This window comes from Hyalella azteca, unplaced genomic scaffold (genome assembly GCF_000764305.2).
Source record: "Hyalella azteca isolate HAZT.00-mixed unplaced genomic scaffold, Hazt_2.0.2 contig14808, whole genome shotgun sequence".
Taxonomy (NCBI): Eukaryota; Metazoa; Arthropoda; class Malacostraca; order Amphipoda; family Hyalellidae; genus Hyalella; species Hyalella azteca.
In genome coordinates, this window is record NW_025944682.1 from 112,774 (window position 1) to 132,589 (window position 19,816).

The window sequence follows — 19,816 nt, forward strand, 5'->3', positions numbered from 1 at the left end:
AACCGAGCTAAAATTGGCGCCCACAAACCTCGATATTTCAACGCAGCCTTCACCGGCCACTGCCGATCATTGGCGCCGAGTCTGCAGGTATATTGCGGCACGCAAGCGAGGTGAGTAAAACATTGCTTCAATTCCTTCATCAATTCCCTTGCTGCCATAACTAACTGGTAATCAACAGGTTTGTTGCTAGAACTAACTGGCAATTAACAGGTTCTTGTGGACGTGCAGAAATGCATCTCATGAGCCTATGTTCAGAATTTGGGTGAAGTTCATTGGCGCAAATCCATTAGTTGGTGTTTTACGACAAAGAGCAGAAACATAATATTGCGTTCATCTTCCTACAACAAAATCAAGATTTAAAACATCATAAATATATTTTTTCATTTCTTGCAGCTAACTCTTCCGTTCATCCGTCGTTCTTCAAGTTTAGAAATAGGAAATCGACATTTTTATCAACATATTGTTTTAGTGACATACAAATTAGTTAATCAAATTTTTTATCGAGTCCCAATGTTGTTCAACGAATCTTGAAGTAAGATTCACCGTTCGGCAGGATCAAGAAGCCTGATGCATTATCGTTAAGCCATAATAATAGTGACCGGCCACCCGCATGTCAACGCATGGACGCTTGGTGACAGTCTGGCGTCAAATTAATGACCACTGCTTTGACGCGCAACCTAAATGTTTTAGTCTAGGCTCTGAAAGCATGAGACATCATTATTAATCCCAGGCATTAACTTGCAACGACAAGCATGTTAGGGTCAATAGATGAATTTGGGCGGTGAGTATAGCTGCGGACGTAGAAATGACGCTGCACGCCACGAAAATTTCCTATAATGCTACCAAATAGTTGTGGCTAGTCAATGAACCGAATTGCGTTTCGCAGCGCGCGAATAATTTTTATTGTATTAAAATTGAGAGTTGGAGTAAATAAAAATGATTACTTGAGCAATATTAGGTATATGCTTAGAAATGAGGCATGAGAGCCGCTGAATAAATGTAGTACGCGAATTGAGAAGCTTGGTTGTGTTGGGTGCCGCCTCCAAACGTGGTAAATGAAGTCGAGCGTTTTTCGGTGAGTGCGATCCAATAGCTGGCAAGGTTGAACGGAGAATGCAAAAGCTCCTCGAGCCTAGAGTAAGCAACATTCCTTCCATTTCTTTTTATTCTTTACTAGTAGACGCCAATTGGATATTTGTTTATGAAAAAGCTGCTCGAATTTTTCCTTATTTACGAACGGATGCAAACAGCGCTCTCGGCTGAAGCTGTGCCTCTAAATGCGAGATCTTGACGCGCAGAGACTTGACCTAGCGTATCATAAGCTTCAGTTTTATGGTCTGTCTAAGCTATAATGCAGGACGCATCTGCCAGCGGGTTGCCCAGCAGGCAAATGCAAGCATATTTTTACGCTAAAAAAAATAATAAAAAAAATAAATACATTTTACGCTTGTTGGAAAAAAATCTTTTTGATGAACGCGTCACATATATTCCGACATTATGTTGATTTTAAGCAAAACTATGCTCTTTTAGGCAATGGAAAAATATATTTGAGCTAACGACAAACATACGAATAATTTTATTATTAGTAATGAAACCTGTGTTCGGTTTACTAACCAATAGTCGGCAGGGTTCCCAGAGCACCGCGTCGTCAAGTTACCGTCGATTTACGTGAAAAACATGCATTTTTTCTTGCACGATTTCGTATTCATCTTAGATTAAATAATTCAATCATTGCAAGCATTTAAACTCACGAGAAGCCTTTAGACATCAAATTACTTTAATTAATTAAACAGTAATTAATAGTATCCTCCCGCATGAGATGTTATGATGTCGTAAATATTTGTCATATTGAGGTTGGTTGGCATTAGCTCATGTATGACGTCAAGGATTTGGTCATTAAAATTTACAGCTGCGAGAAATAAATCTGCACTCACGTAAAAATTCTCGCCATTCTGTTGCATGCATTTACCACCGCGAAGTATAATTCATATTATAAATGCCATCACTTGAAATTTTAATTGTTTTGAATTTCTGACGAGGAACACGCTATTTTCAGATAAAAAATGTGTCACAAATACTTTGTTGTTTAATCTATAAGGCGTCTTTTTAGTTTTCCACAAGGCGTGTAGTCTCTGTCAGACTATGAACAGTCCTTTGTTTTTCCTTTATTTACTCAACGTACTTATTTTCATCGTTCATCTGAAGGCTAATAAGAACCGTCAGGTGTGACTCTGGCATAATAAACAGAGCAGAGATTGAGAAGGCAAACATATTCGGCTGCTGAGATGCAGTCATGCATTCTCTGTCATCTTCTTCTTCTGTGCGGGAATTAATGAGTTAATTAAAGGAGACAGAGGACGAGGTTCTTTGTTTATAATAATGACGGGCAAAATTGGGATAGTTCTTACGTTACAGTTCTACTGCACCCAACACTACTATTATTCGGACAATAATTAATGCTTTGTTTCACGTTCGGAGTCCATTTTATGTTATATAAGTGTTAGTTATCTTTTCCAGTGAAACATGCGCATCCATTGGCGAAAAATGAAAGAGACTGCATATAATACGGCTACTATATATACATTTATTCTCAAACAGATTCGCAGTTGATCACACTTATTGATATTATCGTGGGACGTGCTAAGATTTTCTGGTGCCCAAATATTGTCTCCACCACAATTAATTTGTGTTCATTGTGCACGATTGTGATAAATAGCCTCCGTTCAGTACGCAGTTAATACTTTTAAGTACAATTCTCTAATGACAAAATTATTTCGGAGTCATGATTAATAACGGCTTCTGACCAAAGAAGTGGACCATAACGCTGCGTGCAAAATATGTATGTATGAGAGACCATTTATTTCACGTGCCATGGCTTGACAATTTCTGTCGTGCTTGATAGGCTTGTAATGACTGAAGAAACAGGCTGTAGCTATCTGTCACTGACAGAATTTAAAGAGTTTACGAGACATATGAGTACCAGAAGCTTTCAAGCAAACGAAGAAAAATGCTTAACTTTGTCAACGCCATCAAAATAGCGTGGAGTTAAAAATTAGTTTAGTTTCTAAGGTGGCGTCCTTGAGTTCGAATAGAATAAACTTTTCAGGTAACAAGGCTTAGAATTTAGTCGTGAGATACGAAATCGTTAAAGTTTTCGTCGTTAAAATGAATGGGAAGAGAAGAAAATAGAAGCATCGATTCCATTATGAGGGTCATGATGATATTTGGAAACGTACTGGCGAAACTTTTATGAAAGAACTTAGAAAATAGAACATAAATGAACGGGCATGATCAACAATTATTGATACCGTCGTGCCATGGCTGTCCCATGATTATGCAGACCTATTGTGAATGACAAGTCGAGTGAAAAAGCAGCTCTCTAAGTTCGATGAATTAAATCATGGGTGGGAGGAATGTAAGGAGCCGGTGCAGCGATAAATTATACAAAAATAATCGGTCGAGAATGACTTGGAACTCAAAATTTGACATCAGTAATTTTATGTCATCGATTGAAATAACAGCTCTCTTAGTTCGAAGAATTAAATCATTGGTGGGAGGAATGTGAGGTCGTCGCTACACCGAGCACGGTCTGCCTAGCTTGCAGCTCTAATCGCCTTCACCGACATCGGCCCTAAATTTAGCTATGCACCTGTTTGTTGTACGTATATGACTGGGACGAGCTGCAAGCTCGCAGAAATATTGTACGGGGCGCTACCAAAACACCCCCTGTCAACCACCTAATTTCTTTATTGCCGACACATCTAGGGTCCCGATGTAGGAATGAGGCTCTTTGAAATTCAACTCGAGTGCCAAGGTATACTTACTTATTAATTACAAGGTAGGCATTATCGCATCAAGGAACTTGTGAACTTCAACAAATTTCATTGTTGAATATGAAAGGTTTGCTTAACATGTTTGGAGCATTTACATCTAAATAAAGATGAATTAATAGTAAGAAGGTAAAATGGCAGTAAATACAGGAGGCTGCTAGAGTAGTAGGAATGGCCTCTAAGACAGGATACACAAGTAGCAGGATAGGTCAACTAAGGACACCATATAGGAGCAGGTGGGGTCATAAAATATGAATATAACAGGAGCCGGAGACTTCAATCAAGAAAAAATTACATCTCCCGCAGAGCGGGAAATGTAACCAAGGAAAAATATTTCATCAGCAAAAGGGACCTCGAATGGAGGACAAGTAAAAAACTTGAGATGCCAACAATCAGGGAAGGACACATACAAAGTGGGAGAAGTGGAGGTGGTGAGGCTGTGGTACAAGGAACGCGGGGAAAAACAAGAGTTGGCACTGAGTGGATTGAAGATGAAAGAGAAAAAGAATTGTCATGAATGAACGAAAAATGCGCTATTGGGGAGCTCAAAGGGACAGGACAATACAGGAAAGGCAACAAAGGAAGAAGGCGGTAAGAGAAGGAGAGGCCATCTAAGAATGACACGGGAGTAGCAAAAGAGGCCACAGAGGAACAACATGAATGGACGCTTTGTGTGGCAACGTGTGGGGTGCCGCCATGAGGCACATTCACAGTCTCTGCGTTATCAACTCTCAATTAATAATGCCGCGCTTAAATTATCTCACGTCGTCGTTTGACCTGCGATAACTACAGGCTGTTGAGGAACCTTACTTCGTTTCTCCACTCTAGCCTCTCGATTGTTTTCCTACTTCAATTTGCATTTCATTTTCTTTGCGGTACATAAAACATGAAATAAATGCATTAAAAAACATTCGTATAGCGAGCAATTTGTTCCACTGATTGCCTCTAATATTCTAATTATGCGGGTGTGGAATCTCAAGCAGCCTCATTATAATAGCTGGAGGTTGGTCGCCACACGTCGTCGACGAATCAATTGTAAAATGCTTATAGAAGGACAAACATTTTCACTTTTCGCATTTTCTAATTGCCTTTTACAAAGGGATATGACGGAATGGAAAGGTCTTGGCTAACGCTGATGAATAGAAAAACACATTATCTATTAAATTCGCAACGTCCCAAAGGCGCTCCAAGCCAATAATACGTACGCGCTTCTGAAGTTTTAGAATTATACGGTTTTCAGTTTTTCGTTTTTTTTTAAATCCTACCGTGAAATGAAGTTTATCAGTAAATGTCCCACTTTATGTCTGAAAATTTCTCAATCCTTTTCCAACGTCATATTTTACAACTTGATATTTTGATGGATAACCTTGACATATCGGTATTGCTGGCGTGCAACTTGTCTCGTACCGTGAGTTTTATCACAGTAAATTTAATTTAAATATCATGGTAAATTTAATTTAATATCATGGTAAATTTGTTTGATTTGATTTTGATTGATTCTCATTATTTTTTAACTTAAATTAGTTTCTAAATTTAATTTCCATGCTATATGAATAACACGGGGTGCAGCAACACTCCATCATCCCGACTGCTAGCTGCTCAGGCTGTCTCGCTGTAGCTCTGATGCAGTCCGGAACTGATGGCACTAAGGAGTTAGCCCCTGCCTATGGTGACTAGCTTAGACGTGTTGCTAGCGTCATTTTTTATACCACCTCACTAGCTTACAACTTTAATGAGGCCTTACTTCTTTCCAGCTCAGTGGGCAGTGTTTCTGGCGATCAACTTCGTGCATGCCAGGGGGTCTTTACACTGGAGCGAAGCGCAGTAACGTGTCTAGTTCAGTCGGCAAGGCCCGTTTAAAACCATTATTAATTTCAACTATTTAAGCTTAAATCTAGGCAGATATCAAACTTATTCTCGTCACAACAATAAATGAACTGTGTAATCGGTTTTTATGCAGATCCAGTTCATTCATTTTTTTTCAAATCTATAAATTAAACAAAAGCATACCAATTCCTGCCAACAAAAGCTCAAGTGCTGCTGCATAAGCTGTGCGTACCGCAGTTGTATTATAGAATTAATTATAAATTTAATAGAATGTAATCATCGCCGAATGTGCACGCAGTAATTACAATTCTACGCATCCGAGTCCGCGATGTCGCCGGAATTCCGACCATATGGAGTAATATACTCGTACATTATACCAAACTGCACCCATCCGTATTTGATTTCCACCCCTGCCATACAATGAACACTACAAATATAAGTGGTTCACAGTAGTAGTTATAAAGCATTATCTTGATACAACGTTGGTATTCGGTGAAAATTTCGACAACACGAGTTGTGTAAAAACAAAACAGAGAATTTATAATTTCACTTGTATCGATAGACTTTTCGACCATTCTGTTTACCACAGTCGAAGGTGGTTCTGAAAAATTAACTTGAGACTCTTTAGAAAGAATTTAGGTGCATCGACGTATATCTAATACACGTAAAATACTACCAAAATTTTCTGTCGCAGCACATCTGCTCAGTTAGTGCACTTCCCATCGACAATTTCTTTGTCACTCACATGATGACCCGGAGTTATTCATGAATAATTAATTACAAAGTTCCTGTTCATACTCATTCTTAAACTCCAATTTGGAGTGAGTCAGTACATCATTTGTGTTAGCCATCAATCATTTGCAATCACGGAAATGACGTGAGTTCAGTGAACAAGACTTACCAGACAACTTCACATCGAGGAAGGAGCGGACCTGGGATCTTAGTATAAAGCGTTTTTCTGAATAGTAAAACTGTAATATTCTTTTTATTTCAAGAATTCATTTTCTGATGATTTCAAGCTGCCTAAATGCTTCTTTACTCAATAATTCAGCATTTATGGATATTAGTAAGCCTTTTTCTGAATTGTAAAACTGTATGTTCTTTTTATTTCATGCATTCATCTTCTGATGATTTCATACTGGCTAAATGCTTCTTTACTCAAAAATTCAGCATTTATGGATCTTAGTAAGCGTTTTTCTGAATTGTATAACTGTAATACATTTATTATTTAGGCATTCATTTTCTGATTATTTCACGCTGCCTAAATGCTTATTTACTCAAAAATTCAGCATTCATGATCATATAATTAAGAAGATTTTATGAGGATTTTCATGAATGTATTCAACTATCAGGATTATAGAAGAGAATCTCGAAATAAAAAATCTACAAGAACATGAAATTAAGCTCGCTCAGTAGCCGCATTCCAACACTAGCTATTTCAAGCATTCTAATTAAATTGCGTTTTCACCAGAACAATGCATAACAATGAGGTCTTAATTCAACATTGTTGCCGGCCACGAACGACCAAAGAAATGATTACGTACGATTTAGCCTATTTTTTATGTCGGTCATGTTTTAATTAACTATGTTTCGTACCTTAATGAATGCATACTTCATAAAATTGTATTCAGCAAATGCAAAATTGTTAGAAATTAAAGTGCAATAAATTTTCTTTCGAAAATGATAAATACGCAGGCTTCAGCGTTAATGAGTTACACTTAACACGTTGACTACTTATTGATACATATGCGTACCACGAAATGTATTTCTCCAGGAGGTAGTGGTACATAATTCAGGTTGCCTAAAATCGGCCAAATCCGAGAAGAAAAAAGGCCAAAAAAGGCCGATAACTCAATATATACTAGTTTATTTGTTGGTTCCGCTATATAAATTCCATTTATTTTCTTTTTGCAGTATTTAAAATTTAATTAGGATGTACCCCTATCATAAATTTTAGCCGGCCAACGCAATTGAGAAAAACTAAATCACGGAATTTGTCCGGAAAAAATTACCGTCTGGCAACCCTGCTGAAAAAAATTACAAGAAATGAAATAATAGTACAAGATGAAGCAATCGTAGTCAACGTGTTAACAGGTATTTATAGTTAGCTTATTAAGTTGATGTAATTTAGGACAAATTACATCAACTTAACAATAAACTTAAAAAATACGTGCATAAACAGATCACGAATAAGCAATAGAAGCAATAAACAGATCACGTCTGCCTCCATTTCATTCGGTCAGAAAAGTTAAATCCTCTCCATCACCAATTTTCGTGAGTTATGGAGTCTTCATTCAGCAAACTCTAGAGCCACGTACACAAAAACAACCCAATTAATCAGCAATTAATGTCATTATAAGTCTCATCTCATGATTATAAATTTCAAAGCAAGTCAAGCATTTGGCCTCAATGGACGTAATTCTTACACGTCTTGTATAAGTTAAGTAGAAAATTGTACTCGGTTGTAATAAAAACTTCTATCAGTGCGAGTCGTTTTGCTCACACATTTTTGTATATGCGTGTTAAGTGCTGCATGTGCAGCAGAGAAATTACATCAAATAAGCAGCACAAACATATGCGATAATTCATTAATTTAACGAAAAGTAACTTTCAAATATTTTCGTTTTTATTAAATGATGTGTTGATATAAAATTATTTTACATTGGGTGCTTTCAAAAATCCATGTCGGCAACGTTTTAACGAAGAACCTGAATGAAAAGCATATATTACAATGAAGAAATCCAATATTTTCCTCACTATTTATGTGGGGCCGGAAATTTCTCAAAGTTTCGCTCACAAATAACTCCCCTGACTCAGAAGTGAATTTGGGGAATAATTTTTTGCGTATGCGTATAATCTTCAGAGCTTACCAATTTCATTTCTTCCCGTAATTCTAGAAAGCGGACAAAATTTAAAGATAAAATTAATTTCGAATTTCATACTTGTTAAAGTTTTCCAATGTCACATAACACCGAAACGTAATTATGGGAAACGTAACATGGATTAGCGTCTAAAATTTGTAATAAATGAATTTTCTTTTGCTGAGCTATATAAATAATGCAGATGTATTAAGAAGAGAAATATGCAAGCACTTGATTGAGAAGAGAATGTTGGGCAAAAGATTCTTCCACAAATTGTGGAATCATGCAAATATATCTTATGAAATTTTGCTTACCGTTTTTCGTAGAAATATGAACATGTCGCCATGCATCAATAGGCAATTGCTACAAAAACTCGGAAGAAATGCCCCGCCCCGTGAAAAGAAATTCTACAAAAGCTAGAATTTTTCATTCCAACATTAACATATAGGCACTATGCCCAACATTGTTTTCAGTATCGAAATCAAATGTGACCTCCCCTAATATGTGAATTAATAGTAATATTTATTCGTATTGCTAAGTCAAATAAAACCAGATATCAAAGTCGAGAGTATTCAAAACTGGAGAGGACGGGGTATTTTTTTAAGATAGAAAGTTGGGAACATTGACTGACAGTCTCTCCTGCGTCTTTTCAGCTTCATTTGAGGGTGCAAAATCACTTTGAGATGTCAAAAGTCCTTTTTGAAGTGTTTCTTACAAAGTAAACAACGAACCGTGCAGTATGACATTTGGGTCACTTCATGGCTGAGTTTGATGTCTCGTTTCTCAAAAGCCAAAGAACTTCTCGAGTCAATGGCTGCGGCGCTGACCGTCAATGACGCAACCTCTTGTCTCCGAGTGACAATATCCCGACGTTACGCCTCCCCATCACTTGACCAATTAGACCATTATCCGACCTGACAAATTAGACCATTTTATGACCTGACAAAATAAGACCCTTATACGACCTGACAAATTGAACCATTTTATGTCCTGACATAAACGACCATTATGCAACCCGACAAATGAGACAATTTTATGATCTGACAAAATGCGACCATTTTACGATATGACAAAATGCGACCATTTTACGATCTGACAAAATACGACCATTTTACGATATGATAAAATGCGACTATTTTACGATCTGACAAAATACGACCATTATACGACCTGACAAAATGCGACCATTTTACGATCTGACAAAATACGACCATTATAAGATCCGGCAAAATACGATCACTATGGTACCTGACCAAATAAGATGTTGTACGACCTAACCAAATACGATATTATACGACCTGAGAAAATACGACAGTACTTCTAAAGCAATGTGTCGGCTACACAGTACACATCACGGAAGTTTGCAGGGACTGAAGGCAAAATTCCTCAAGAATAGCTGGCAAAAATATCCAAGCACTGGAACTGTGTCTGTTGTAGGTTCTTTCCCTTAAGTATCTCGAGCTTATCAATGACGCTAGTTTAGAATATATCAAACAAATAATATTTATGCTTGTTCTCCGATAATTTTTCAATTATATTTAAACTTTTTTATTCAAGCTGAAAGTTTCATCTCGTCAATACAGTATTTTTAGCGCATTTCCTCATTTTGGAAAAAAAGGCGCTATTGTGCTCGTCATGTCCTTCCGTCCGTGACTGTCAGTCCGTGACTTCACGTCACTGACGGACGAAAAATTGCACTCTCTGTCACTCACTGCAGTGAGTACTGATCTATTTTTTTTAATTATAACTATAATATTGATCACCATCCCAGCGGTCGCAGTTGTTATTTTTAAATGGTCCGACTAGCAATTCCCTTCTGATCCGATGCATTGAACATTCTCATATTATATAGTCATATAATATCGCTTCATATTCTTTTTAATAGTTGAGTAGTTTTATCTTAAAAATTTTCCTTATTTATATCCGGTCGAATGAAAGCGACGAAAATGTTGACATCCAGTGCATTGTTCACTCAAAGGCACACGGGAAATTTTACTTATTCGGGCCAGCTACGAACGTCGTTTAAGTATACGACGCCGGTTTCAGATATATTTATTATGAAAAGTACAGATAATTCAGACTTTAATAGCATAATAAACGTGTAATATAAAATCGATCCATTGCATTTACCAGGAATTTTACTATCAGAAGAGAGGTTTACTGCAGTTGTGGACAAGTGTTATCAAGATGACATTAATTGGTGGAATCGAGGAACTCCTGTAAAATATTTTTCCCCATAGCGTTCACTCATACATAAGTTTCAATGTTGCTGTTTGATTTCATCTTGTAGTAATTCCATGAATTATTAATTAAGCTTTCTATTGTCGATTCACATGAATCTATCCAGTATACAGTATTATGCTAATCGATGCTCTTGTTTAGCATTGGTCAAAAATTTCGACAAAATAAATATTTGTCCAAAATTTCGGAATAAACTTCTTGTAAAACCAGCGACTGAATTTTTCACTAAAATCACCTCCAATCCCATCTTCTAGTATAAAATAAATAAAATCCAGTATACAACCTCCAAAATCCCATCTTTTAGTATAAAATATATAAAATCCGGTACAAAACCTCTAAAATCCCATCTTATGCGCTTCTATAGTTAGCATATAAGCCACCACCTGACGATATTCGCTGCTTGGCAAGGCTCATTATTGAGGAAGGTTCTAGGAAATGATTTACTAATTCTTGTATCTGAACGACAAGGATTTCTTGTGAAGCAAGTTGATGAAATGTTTCTTGGTGGTTGAGCATTTGGACAAGAGGATAATGAGCTGTAAGGCGCTTTCCTGCCAACTGCTTGAATATAACAAATGTATTCACTCAATCAATTCATTCTCAACTTCGTCGCTGGCGTTCACCGTAAAATAATGCCAGTTAGTTATTTGTAATTTGAAATGAATAATATAGTGAACTAATAATGCGTTCTAACTTCTACTTCATAAACACTAATTTTTGTGCCGTGTAAGCACACACTAAATTTATGAGTCCCTCGCTACGCGATCGGTGCAGAGATCGATCGTACGACTCAGTTATACACAGAGGACGTAAATGTTATATGCCAATTAAAATTATACACACATCAAATTAGTCTATGTTCTTCAAAAACTTTACCAACGTAGAAATCTATATCTATACGTAAATTTTTGATCGTTTATTAAAAAATCGAAACAATTTATAAATGGATTATAAGGATTTTTGGTGAATATAATTGTGTATGTCTTCATTAGACGTAAGAAATTTATCGCTCTAATGTTATGATCGCGATTTCTAACAACCCCATTAGTACGAATACATCTTGTGTTCAATTCGCTCCATCCGCTAAAACGTCACGTTCCAACATAACCAATTAACGCTGCCGATCACTTTTATCATTAGTGAATATTAATGTTACATCTGAAACTAGATGATAATTAAGTAAAAAATGCTGAAGAGATTATAAAAGATTATAAAAAAATGTTTTCTAGCCCTTAAAATTCTGTCCGTTATAACTCCCTCTCATAACAGATTCTGTAAATGATTACTTCTGATGGATAAATAATGAGATGATGGATAAATAATGCTGGAATCATAGCGTAAGGGATACTGCCAATTTTTTGACAATCTGCAATCAATTTAACTTTCACTATACTCACAATGAATGAGGCTTGAGCTAGTCGATGTGGACGTCCTCGCTGACTATTGTCACCAAGTCCCTTCAAAATGACCGAAACAATTTATATTGTGCACACGTTTAACGTCTACGAATCTCTGGTTCGTGAGGTGCTATATAAGCTCTGGGCGAAGAGCGCCGCCAATGCAGAGCAACCGCAGTGCTGCTACTGACGGAGTGCTGCAGCTGGAACCGCCGATGCTCCTCTCAATGTAGCCGAGTATTTATTTCCGAGTATTTATTTGCGCGCTAAGTATTTCGGGAGGTTTCTAGTTGGTGCCTCTGCGAGGGCAGCGCTATCACAAATCTGTACACCGCGAGGCCACAGCTGAAGAAAATTATGAGAGTTTCCCGTGCGGGTGGTCTTATTTGAGAAGCTTACTTGGTCAACATGGCGCACGAAAAATGGCAGCACTAGTGAGGTTTCAGATAATTTAATTTAAATATTCAGATTATTTAATGATAATAGGTAAAATAATAAATATGGGCGAATAATTTACTTTATTTAACAGGACAAAAAGGTTGAGTGTGTACTATCCACTCCATTTGGAGATTAAGACACAAATCCTACCTCTCACATAGCAACGTGATGACACATACTACCTCTCACATAGCAACATGTCACGAAGATCAAGCATCGCATACCTATATATACCTATGCCGTTGGTGGGAAATCTATATCCTCTTGAAGTTCGCACCTGAAATTTCTTTTCGAAGATCAGGAAGGCAACAAAGGTCGGGCCTCTCTGGCAGACCGAGCCATTTGTCAAGCTCTCGGCGATACCAGCGTATCGCGGCACTCGACGAAGCGATACGCCTGAGGAGTTTCATACTTTTCGAAATTGCCGTCATGAATTAGTAGAGTTTAATATAAAATACTTAATATTATATATTAAGAATACTTAAGAAAAATCAGCAAAATTTCTGTGAGTGACATCGTATTAGATTTTTTTTAATTATATTCTCAGCCAATAATGAACCTATGAGAGTCTCTTGTCAAATTTCATATCTTTTCTGCACTGTATAATAATTGGGTCTCAATCTCAAATTTAGCGCATGCATTAATATAGGTGCGTAAAGTTCCATTAAGGAGTTCCCAGCGACCTGAAAGATCGAATATTGGCCTCATAAAATAATCAGACGTTTATTATAATGTAGTAAAAGCACATTCCCCAGTGACACCTTAGATCTGTACCTCTTCGCGACAGATAAACCATAAAATTCCCTTACATTTAATATGTCGTGACAGAAGTCACACGCCGAGCGACGTATAATGTTCGAATGTTACGCGTAGCGCCCCCGTAACCTCGGCGTTAACGCCTGCAGCTCTGCATGCGTCGGCGTCACTCAGCAATCTGTGTTAGAGCGACCGCTCTCATATTTAGATCTGCTCCATTTGTGCGTCATCAGGGCCTATACTTTCAAAAAAGTTAAGAGACCGTAAGTTCATCAGCCAATCATTGACAGCCTTTCAGGCAAAATCCACCAATCACAGACAAGAAAATAGAGCGTAAGTACTTACGTTCACTTAGCGAATTTTAAAAGTATGGCCCCAGGACTTGAATCAAAGCTTCTCCTTGAAGACGTGACAGCCCGAATTAGCTCAAATGTCTTACTTCTCACTCACCGAGACCTGATATGAAGGCAGGCAAGTATATAAACATATGAGCGAGGCTTGCCCTGCGTCCGTTTTTAAATTTTCATTCAGAAATGGTTCAGTAGACTCCAGTTAATATATTAAATTGAAATACAATCTAACCAATATTTCAATAATGCTGTCGGAAATATGAGCACAATTTTATGATTTTATTTTGATTTTAGTAATGATGTCACCATAGCATGTTAATAGAAGGTATTCAATGGAAATTCCAACTATTTACATAATTTGTACATCTCATAGAAATTTAATATGAATAATAGTAAACCGTCAACTAAAAACTATAGGTCAATAGATGCGTCATTAAAGAAAAGATTCACTTTAATTTGTAAATGCATGAGATCGAACCTACCCTATATATTCAATGGGATGAATCAATATAGGCATTCAGTGCAGTAAAAATGTGATAAACAACTCATAACTGCGCTGGGGGCTCGTAAACGCCTCGTATGTCTGCATGTCGTCAACATCCGTCACCACGAGTCTCATAAGCGATGCCAGCGATCGCTCGAATTTAGTAATGTAGTCACTTGCTCACTCATTCAGCGTGATATAAGTTACTTACTCTACGTGTGTGAGTTGGGTTGAGAAATTATTATGAGTCAAAAAATTGGGTCGTATACTTCCTAGTGGAGTTCTTAGAACGATAGGAGAAAAAATAATATTTTATCTTATCCTCATTTCGGGAAGGAATATCACAATTTTTGTGTGAACTAAATCGAGTTCTGCAATGGTGATTCGTAAGATTCCTACCAAACACTCTTAGAACAACCAGTGGGCATTAGGACAGTTTGCATTTAGGCAACACCTCATGATAAGATTACTATCGGTATTCAGACATGATTGATAGCACGGAATCTCGACATGAGTGACTAAGGATCACCTGTGGGGTTTTCTAATGTAAGCTTGCCCTGACGATGAATTGCCTTCAAAGTTAATTATACACCAGAACTTTAAATTATTGACCATAGAGGGCTTGATAAAGTTATTGTGGTGAGATTAATATGCAGAAGTGTAGGTTTAGAGCCGCGCCATGCAGAGTGTATAGGGACGTGTTGACGTGGATAGAATGTTAAACGTCGTGCCCGCTGTCGCCCTTAATAAATGGAGTGATCTTGTTAGCCAACTGTGAAAAAACGTCCCAAGATGAATTGGTCAAGTTTAAGCATCACAATGGATTTCAGTTGCTCACAAGAACTGTCCTGCTTTGCCGAAAGGATGTCATGACTGTAATAGTATCATGATAAGTATGATCGTAAATAGAAGGATAACAGAGGGGCTTGCCAATAGAGGTTTGTTCGAAGGAACTGTAGAATAGTGAAAAAGCATCTTTGGTCAATTTATATATTTGCATAAGAATTAGCAACCTAGATTGTGGTCAGAATTTGTCACCATTTTGAAGTACTTATTTCATTAGTTTGCGTAATTAAATGGCAAGTTAATCAACTGTACGGATATTCGTAATTATAGGTCTCAAGATAAAAAACTAAATATAATTGAAAGTTACAGAAGCGAAATTAAAATCTACATTACAATTACTTTGCAGAGCATAAAAAACTATCTGTTTATAACTTCAAGGGGATAGGAGCTAAAAGCTGAATTCAAACTTGGTCTAAGTTCAAAAAGGTAAACTTAATTAGGCCCAGTTTTAATTCAGTTTTTAGCTCCTATCCCCTTGAAATTATAAACAGATAGTTTTTTTATGCTCTCTCAATTAATTCTAAATTTATATTTTAATTTCGGTTGTGACTTTCAATGTATTAATTTGTTATTTTTTATGCGAATTCTAGATTCTTCGAATTGACGATGGAGCTGGACGTTTTCTATAAAGATATGAATTTTTGTGGAATTTCGTTTGCTAAATTTTTAGTAAACTTGCAAGTTAAGCCAACAAGTGACATCAATTCATCAAAAAACGTGAAGAACAATGTTGCTTCTACTCTAGTGTTCTTTTTTTTGCTTGCACAACGTAGTATATGAATTGTTTCAGTTTTAGAATTTATGAAGGAGCCATGGTATCCGAAAATTTGCAGAGAAGAAATATTGAATTTTTTTGACGTATGCATTGATTGTTAATTCTTAATCGTTTTTAATATTTAGCGCTTGCCTCATATAATGGGCTGCCCATTTAAAAAGCGTCTCGGAAGTTTTGGCACGATCTGGACAATTAACGAGGAATATATGAACTGAAAATTTGTTGAGTATTAAAAATTGAGTATCCTTTCATAAAAGTTATAGTGCTTGCACGTGTTTTTTGTCAAACTTATGACTAGGCTCGAACAACGAACTAAGCTTCACTGATTCAGGTAAAATACGGCCTAACGCTATAGTTTCATGGAGTTATTTTGAATACATCTCATAAAACAAAATTATGCGTCTCCGAACGTCGAAGCACGAGCTTCATAAAAGCGGCGTCATCAGGTTTTGAGGATCGGGTAGTCCAAGCATCTTAAATCTGTAAAAGATGTGACCGAACATTTAATTTCACAAACAACGAACGAAAAGTTTGTTGCAGTACATCATCAATCTAAGAAATAACTGAATGTTTTCTGCAACTACAACATACTCAGGCCATATTATATTTTATCTATGGCATTTCCTTTAGAAAAATTATCAAATTAACAATTTTAATATATTGGACATCAAATTGTTCAGGAGGGTACCGGGGTAGTGGAATATATTATGTCATAATATATAATATATTAATATTATATATTATGAATATTTCACACCCCGGTAGTGGAAACCTAGCTAAAATTAAACTTATGGCGTGTCAGGTTTTATCGTCTTAAATTCTACAAGAATCGAAGTACAAGATTTTCGCTCTGTTCAGCTGCGTGATCATAAAGACACTGGTTTACGTCCAAGCGCTTATCACGTCGAAGAACATCGGGGGCCATATACTTTCAAAACTCGCTAAGTGAACGTAAGTACTTACGCTCTATTTTCTTGTCTATGATTGGTGGATTTTGCTTGAAAGGCCGTCAATGATTGGCTGATGAACTTACGATCTCTTAACTTTTTTTGAAAGTATAGGCCCGGGCTTTTAATTTGTACAATTTATATGCTCGGTATATCCAACTCATCTGGCAGCTCGCCTTAATAGGAAATCTTCGTGTAGCGATCGAGTGCTTGTCTTTAATGGATAAATAAAAAACGAGAGCTGACATCTGCGAGTAACCTTTGTGTTTGGCATAACACTTCTTATTGATGGAATTTTTCCAGCGAAAACGCGATGATTTCATTGAACTGACAGAAAAAACTCGTCAATGCCGAAAAAATTGCAGAGAGAGACCCGATTTTCCTATTTACGGAAAAGATTCAAGAACTTAATTTAAACCTAATAATTGACCATGCTAATATTGTATGATCAAATATGCTGCTGCTGTCCCTAAATACCTTATTTGTTCCTATTTTCAGTTTCGCTAAATTAATTTTATGGTACCAGCATGAATTTAAATTTAGTCTGTAACAAACGAGTCGTCATTTGTGTTACATTTGTTCCTGATATAAATAAAGTTTATTAATTTAATAATATCAGGTAAATTATTATTAATTAATTAATTAATATTAATTTTCCTGATATTATTCACTCGCTCAACATTATCGCTTATATCTGTTCTCAAAAATTTAAGGTCTATTAATTGAAGACATCATTTATTTCAGCTCTTTTTAGCTCATTTATGCAAAAAAACTACAGTATCACGGAATAAAAATAAAAATTAAGATAAATTTACCAGCACCACTGCTTTTCTATTTCCAGTTTTCCGATTGTAATCACTAACGCAAACGCAAAAATAACGACAATTTAGAATAGCATCATAGCCCCTTGTAACAACTGTTTTAATGCACATTTTAATGCTAGAGCTTTTTATTCATAAAGTGAAACAGCGATACAGGGAACGAACGTTTAAGATTTCAAGTCTAAAATCCTTTCAGTGTAGATGCGGACAAAATTTTTAAATTCACTACTTTTGAAGTCTATTGACGACCCAACAAATCGTCCATGGGTTAGGAGACACAAAGTTTTTCCAAAATCATCAACGAACGAAATTTATTTGGAAATAATTAATTAATTTAACGAACGAAAATCTTCTGAAGTGCGGGCGATTTTTTGCATGCGATTTACTAGGCCTGGCCATCCATCTGAGAACTGACAGCAGCACGAGGCAGCTCTGAACCAATCAGAACCAAACGATTCTGCCTCCAGCGTGATGCTGATGTGCTGCAGCGAGCCTCTGCCTCTAGCATGATGCTGATGTGCTGCAGCGAGCCTCTGCCTCTAGCATGATGCTGATGTGCTGCAGCGATTCTCTGCCTCTAGCATGATGCTGATGTGCTGCAGTGAGCCTCTGCCTCTAGCATGATGCTGATGTGCTGCAGCGATTCTCTGCCTCTAGCATGATGCTGATGTGCTGCAGTGAGCCTCTGCCTCTAGCATGATGCTGATGTGCTGCAGCGAGCCTCTGCCTCTAGCATGATGCTGATGTGTTGCAGCGAGCCTCTTACACAGACATGTTTCTTTAAGATATTGCAGTGGGCCTACACAACGGTCATGTTGCTGGTGTTTTGCAGCAGCGAGCTTCTGACACTCATATTTTGCTGGTGGTAATTGTGTCTAGACTAATTTACCACTGACTTGATAGTGAAGTATTGCATCAGTAAGTTGGCTTGGAGCATGTTGACGATGTTTGCCGTTGCGAGTTTACTACGGGAATGTTGTTTATGTTTTGCTGCATCTAGCATACAATTGTTGCTAAGGCCGTTGGGTTGCCATGGGTGACATCAGTAGCAACGACACAAAGGATCGTCCGCAAAAATACCAACATAATTGCGGACTCCTGATTTACGGGCCAGTTCACGTCAGAGCTCAACGAACCATGAAGATACAAAAAGTTGTGACTGAAAAATTACCGCAACTAAAACACGAAGATTGTTTACACTCAATTAACATGACAGATTCATCCGATATTCCATCTGTAATCGGAAATAGAATGTTGTATCTGACAGCCGACGTTCAAGTGATTTTTATTTTAAGAAATGCAGAAAGTGCGGGGAATTAAACAGTATTTAAAGTTAAAGTTTGTAAAAATTATGACTTGATATCAACCAATACGTGTTGACTCTGGAAGAGGAAAAATGTTTGCCTGCACGCGAGTAAATCCGGTTTCAGAAAGTCAAATTTAGGATATATAAATTTTTTTATTTAACTAAGTAATATTTTCCCATTTCTTCCGAGTAACTTTAGTTCTATACTGTTTTACTGTTGCGAGTAGAATTAAATAATATAACAACTTTTGTAAGATTATTACGGAATGAACTCTTTTTACATCATATTGGTGTACGTGTGCAAAAGCAGTGTCATTTTGAAATGTTTAATTTTAGTTGGGAGCATTAAACGATGAAATCAGTCACTTAGCAAAGCTACGTTCAGATCAACATAGCTCGCATGAGCTGGCATGGGGACACCCTGATGCAGCAGATGCCCGTCTACATAAACAACGCTCGACAGTCTCTCACCACAAGTAAAGCTTGCGAAGTTTACACACTGAGCCCTTGTGTGGGACTCCCCGCGACCACTATATGCTTTCTTTCTATACCTTCAGAAACATTTCATGCCGTGCGCTCAGTCGGGCGTGAGTTGTTCACATGTCCTGTACTCTGACGTTGATGAGATCATTTCATTTCGTTGGTAGGGACAGAGGATACGTGCACAAAAAATGCTACAATTTTCCATGGGAAATATCACGCATTTAATACTGCAATTATGACGTTCAGGTGATTGAGCAAGCTTGACTATTTATAAAATACGTAATTTACAATACTAGACCAAGTCTTGCTCAATCCTGTACTGCATGACCCAAATAATTCACAAATGTCAGGAGCAGTTCGCAGTGATCAGAAATTGTTACAAAAAATTCTTATTTTCAACAATTACACGCAAGCCTGATGAAGCTAATGTTCTGCAATCTATGAAATATTAATG

The 19,816-nt window shown here is 37.1% G+C and overlaps 1 protein-coding gene across 3 annotated transcripts in view; it reads right to left on the minus strand.

Moving 5' to 3' along the window:
* The window catches only part of LOC108670775 (glutathione S-transferase 1-like), an 84,735-nt gene that overhangs the window by 60,900 nt on the left and 4,019 nt on the right, over positions 1-19,816 (minus strand). The window contains exon 1 of one of the 3 annotated variants that reach the window (XM_018158268.2): positions 12,157-12,349. The exons of 1 other annotated variant lie outside the window; for it this stretch is intronic. The gene's annotated coding sequence lies outside the window, so the exon portion shown is untranslated. Of the gene's footprint in view, positions 1-12,156; positions 12,350-19,816 lie in introns of those variants that run through there. One more of the 3 variants, XM_018158266.2, reaches the window with a different exon arrangement.